The sequence below is a fragment of the Petaurus breviceps genome, unplaced genomic scaffold, assembly GCF_028583685.1.
Source record: "Petaurus breviceps papuanus isolate PSGF00001 unplaced genomic scaffold, PetGlider_PUasm1.0 90849, whole genome shotgun sequence".
In the NCBI taxonomy this organism is placed as follows: Eukaryota; Metazoa; Chordata; class Mammalia; order Diprotodontia; family Petauridae; genus Petaurus; species Petaurus breviceps.
In genome coordinates this window covers 10,406,558-10,412,022 of record NW_027187361.1, presented here as the reverse complement: position 1 = coordinate 10,412,022, position 5,465 = coordinate 10,406,558, and the positions used below count along the sequence as shown (strand labels likewise).

The 5,465-nt window shown below is 39.4% G+C and overlaps 1 pseudogene; it reads right to left on the bottom strand.

Annotated features, from left to right (window-relative positions):
* Window positions 1–3,584: 3,584 nt before the first annotated feature.
* LOC138149834 (ferritin heavy chain-like) lies at window positions 3,585–4,474 on the bottom strand (annotated as a pseudogene).
* Window positions 4,475–5,465: the final 991 nt, after the last annotated feature.

Here is a 5,465-nt window from a genome sequence, read left to right as displayed (position 1 = left end):
ATGATACTCAGTTTTGCTGGGTAGGTGACTCTTGGTTTTAATCCCAGCTCCTTTGATCTCTGGAATATCACATTCTAAGCCCTTTGATCCCTCAATGTAGAAGCTGCCAGATCCTGTGTTATTCTGATTGTGTTTCCACAATATTCAAATTGTTTCTTCCTGGCTGCTTGTAATATTTTCTCCTTGATCTGGGAACTCTGGAATTTGGCTATAATGTCCTAGGAGTTTTCTTCTGGGGATCTTTTTCAAGAGGTGATAGGTAAATTCTTTCAACTTCTATTTTGCCCTCTGGTTCTAAAACACTGGGGCAATTTTCTTGAGAATTTCTTGAAGGTTGATTTCTAGGTTCTTTTTTTGATCATGGCTTTCAGGTAGTCCAATAATATTTAAATTATCTCTCATGTATCTATTTTCCAGGTCAGTGGTTTTTCCAATGAGATATTTCACACTGCCTTCTATTTTTTCATTTGTTTGGATCTGTTTAATAGTATCTTGATTTCTCATAAAGTCACTAGCTTGCATTTTCTCCAATCTAATTCTGAAGGAATGATTCTCTTCAGTGAGCTTTTGAAATTCTTTTTTCCATCTGGCAAATTTGGCTTTTTAAGGCATTTTTGAGCCTCTTTTGCCATTTGAGTTAGTCTATTTTTTAAGGTGTTATTTTCTTCAGTCAGGCTGTTGACTCTCTTTTCATGATTTTCTTGCATCATTATCTTTTCTCTTCCCCTGTAACCCGTTCATATTTTTCTTGGAAGCTTTTGGTACAGGAGTTCTGACTTTTCTGTCTTCCTCCTGTTCCATGCTTTGATACTTTTTGTTCCCAAAATAGGAAACTAAAGTCAGATTGCTATGCTTGCTTTGCTTCCTTTGCTTGATCATGTTTCCACTCAATTACTTGGCTTTTGAGCTTTTTGCCACAGGACAACTCTGCTTCCAAAGAGGAGAACTTTGTCCCAAATTGCTGGGGTTTTCTCAGCTGCCAGAGCTATTTAGTTGGCTGTCCTCTCAGGAGTCTCCACACTCTCTGGCTCACTGGTCACACACCCCAGGCCCTCCACCCTAGACAGCAATCCAGATCCAAGCAGGTTAAAGCAAGAGCGATTACCCCTCAGAATGGTTGCTTGGTCCCCCTACAATTTGCAGGCCAGGAGCTCTGAAGCAGCCATGGCTGCAGCGCCTCCGCTGCTTCTCACCTTCTCACCTCAGGGGGCAGAGGCTGGATCACAGTCTCAGACCCCTGTTCCCAAAGTCCACACTTACCTTTTACTTTGCCTTTGGCATTTATGGATTGATAATTCTGGAAACCACCACAGCTGCTGGTGATCCACTCTCCCAAAGTTCCTCTAGTCATGGCTGGTGAGGCCCATGCTGAGGCTAAAATTGCAGGCTCACTTGGGGCTGGGATTTGCTTCCAGCAAGCTTCCATGAACTCTTCTTGCTGGCCTGCTGGGCTGCCTTCATCGGGAGATTTGCTTCCCTCTATGACTTTGTGGATTCTGCAGCTCTAAAGTTTGTTTAAAGTCATATTTTATAGGTATTTGAGGTGATTATGGGGGGAGTGCATGGAGTTTTCCTGCTTCTAAGCCACCATCTTGGCTCTGCCCCTAAAATGGCCATTTTAAAAATAATCACATCACCTGAGATTTTCTCCCAAGCATTTGTCATCCTTTCCTGTTTCAGAGATCTTTATGATATGATCACTTAACACTCAACATTTGGTTGACATAGCATGGACTTCTTCAGTCTGGTCTTGTCTATTAGTTCTTTTATTATATCATTGGTAATATTGCTATATCCTCATGCTTCACATCACTGAATATATTATTATACCCCAAAGGTCATTATCCCAATGTTTTTGATAGAAGAGTTTCATATAAAAATATTGTTAGATCTGTTCCATTTATAATTTGCCCTCCTTTCAGGTTTATTATTAAATGCCCTTCAGATGATCTGTTTGAGTTTCCTCTCCCTCAAAGCTTTCTACAAAATTCTACTTTACACTGTTTCTGACTTTTTTTATTAGGTAGCACTACTCATACTATCCCCCCCTTCTCAATAAAATTTAATAATTTATTTTATTTGCTAAATGGTGCCATCTGCAGTGGTCTGTATCTCTGCTTGAAAAAAAGATCAAGCGTTGGTTTAGAAGGGTCCTAGTTTCTTTTGGTCTTTTGGTGAATGATTTCCATTAGAAATGATGATATTCTGTGCTTATATCTGCTCTTTTATACATTTCTTTATTTGGAGGTAGGGCTTCAACAGCTTGTTTAAATAGGTAGAGGAGCAGTTGCCTCAGTTGCATGTAATGTTTTTCTTATTTTTTAAAAATCTTCTACTTTGGTAGAGATTTTGCCATTTAATATAACAAACTGGTTTTCTGATCATACCAGGAATCTTATTGTGAAATTACTATCATATCAAGTTTCCTGTCAGTTAAAACAGAATCAGTTTCATTTTTAGATGTTACTTGCTGTTCACATTGCCCCACACCTCCTAACTTTCTTCTTAAAGAAAATATTCATAGTATATAAGTTCAAGGCTCCTAAATAGTTTATAAGTGATTGCTTTGTCTTATTTCTCACTCCTGAACCTTGCTTTTGAACACATTTTTCAGTATCTTGCCATATATGCCCCTATGCTTTGAAGTTACTGAGTATTAAAACATGGGTTGATTTAATTTGGGAAATGTCATCGAATCCTTTATAGAATTTTTCTACCTCTTCATATTCTTCAATAGTACATAAACTGAAATTATCTCATAGTGATTTGTTTTAGAAATTCTCATGAGAATTGAAATTTGAGATGACCAAATGTCCCAAGAAATGTTTTTTCTTGCCTTTGGACGTGTGATACAACCAATTCCGTCAGCTCCTTTATTTGCCTCCCAAAGGAGAACCTATGGCCCTTCTTTTCTTTTTGTTGCAACTTTCTTTGGTAATCTAATTTTATTTAAAACAAGGATGTCACTATTAATATGATTCAGCTTCTCCAGTAGTGTAATATGTCCATTCATTTATCGTTGGACAAGAATTTGACAGTTAAAATTACCAGAAGCTAAGTTAATGGTTATAGATAGATAAGAAACTGTCATTCTTAATATCCTTTCTCCTCCATTCTACTGTTCTAACATTGTCAGTACACAAAGAACTTTCTTGCATTCATCCTTTTTTCATGTATTATAATGCCCAAAGAACTGACCAAGTAGAAGCCAATGGACTTAGCTAGGCTTGTCCTTGGGAAGCAGAATTAGTCTGTTTTCAGTACTTGAACCAAAACCTTTTTTAGAATGGTGAAACCTGCCATAAGGTTTCGTATATTGACATAGCCTTTTAAAACCCAGGATTCTCTTGATGCCACAAAGAATCAGTGAAGTAGGACTTTGGATATTATATATCTAAACCAAATATCAAATTAACAAAGTGAATAATCAAATACATACGCTGCCGAGGAAATAAAATATTATTATTATTCATAATTATCAAAAGACTTCTATTTAGGAGATTGAGGTTCAGGAAAATGTCCACAAACTCCCCTCTTAGGTCATGAGTCTGCTTTTACCTCATTTTCCTAATGGGATTTCTGTGTTTTCTTTTCTTTTTTTTTTTTCATCAGTACCAAGTCACTTTATTGGGATGTAAATGGTGGTACTTTTTTGGTACAGATTATGAAAAGGTCAGATAACCAAAATGTACATGCCCTGAAAGACAGTAGGAGTGGCGCCCACAGTTCCCAGGTGTGGGGGAAGCCAGGTGTGGCTTAGCTCTCGTTGTCACTGCCTCCAAGGGTGTCCTTGTCAAAAAGATATTCCGCCATGCCAGAATTGGGGGCCCCCATCTTGCGCAGGTTGGTTACGTGATCACCCAGCTGTTGGATGGACTTGACCTGTTCGTCCAGGTAGTGGGTTTCGATGAGATCCCATAAGTGGGGGTCACTCTCGTCAGCTGCCAGCTTGTGCACTTCCAGTAACGACTGACTGACATTTTTTCCCAAGCGCGGAGCACACTCCATGGCGTTCAGCCCGCTCTCCCAGTCCTCGCGGTAGGGGTTCTTGATGTCCTGCAGGAAGATGCGGCCGCCCGCGCTGGTTCTGCAGCTTCATCAGCTTCTCCGCGTGCTCACGCTCCTCCTGCGGCTGGTGCAGGAAGCACTTGGCCAAGTTCTTGAGCGCCACGTGGTCGCGGTCGAAGTAGTATGACAGGGACAGGTAGACATAGGAGGCGCAGAGCTCCAGGTTGATCTGCCGGTTGATGGCGGCCTCCGAGTCCTGGTGGTAGTTCTGCCACACCTGAGAGGGGGACGAGGTGGTCATGGCGGCGGAGGAGGAGGAGGCGGCGGCTGAGCGGGCGGAAGAAGTGTTGGTTAGTGGAGGTGAAGGTGCAGAGGTGGCTAAGGGCGGCTCCCGCCTGGAACCGAGCAGCAGGTTCCGTTCAAGCACTGCTGAAGCAGGAAACCACAGCGACTCCCCTTCCCTGCGCTTCTCGATTTCTGTGTTTTCTTGACAATGCAATATGAAACCCACTTCTTGATCTCTCCAGATAAACTACTTTTTGTGAGTTTTAACTCTAGGTGTCATATTAGATTAATATAATTAATACAAAACTTTTAAATTTCTAACTATTTCTTGGTTTTATTTCATCCTACTTGATTGCTCAAGGTAGTTTTTATATTTTTGATGTTTCAGTTTGAACTCATTCTTTTAAATATTGTTCTCTTGGGTTTTCAGAATGGTATTTTTTTTCTTTAAAATACTGAAAGTTTCTCCATCTCTAACCTCTGCCTTTTAAAAAGTATATTTTTATATTTCCCATGTATTTTACATTTTATACTCCCCTTCAGGGAGGCTATTCCAACATAGCCATAAACAGTATTTGACATGGAATACCGTCTCATTTCCTGGTTTGTATTAATCTCTAAGGAGCCTTTTTATATTCTAATAAGCAAGAGGATTTTGGTCTGACTATATAATATAAATCCTCATAATCCTAACCCAGGGCCCTTCAAGTTGTTTTGAGTTGTGGTGAATTGTGCTATTTTGCCTTCCATTAAAGTTGTTCAGTATTCCTTTATTTTGAAGATTATGCCTTTTGTAAGTTAGCAGGAAGCACACTTGTTCAAATATCTGATTTTGAAGGTGACATGATGACAAACATTTTACATCTCTTTAAATATATTTGCAAATCTAATGATTATACACCTATAAGTTAAAGTCAAATGTCAGTCATAAGATCACAGATTCAGAGACAGAAGGGACCTCACAGGCCATCTAGTCCAACTTTTACTTTACAGATGAGAACATTGGTCCTGCTCTCTAATAAATACACATTTTCAAGGCATTAAGTAAATTCTGCCTAATGATTGATGTCCCAAAGTTTTTCCAAGTGTTCTAAAGTTTCACAAAATTATTAGTTAACTAATATTTTGGAAATCCATGGAATTTCTATATTTACACTGCCAGTAGTATGTCT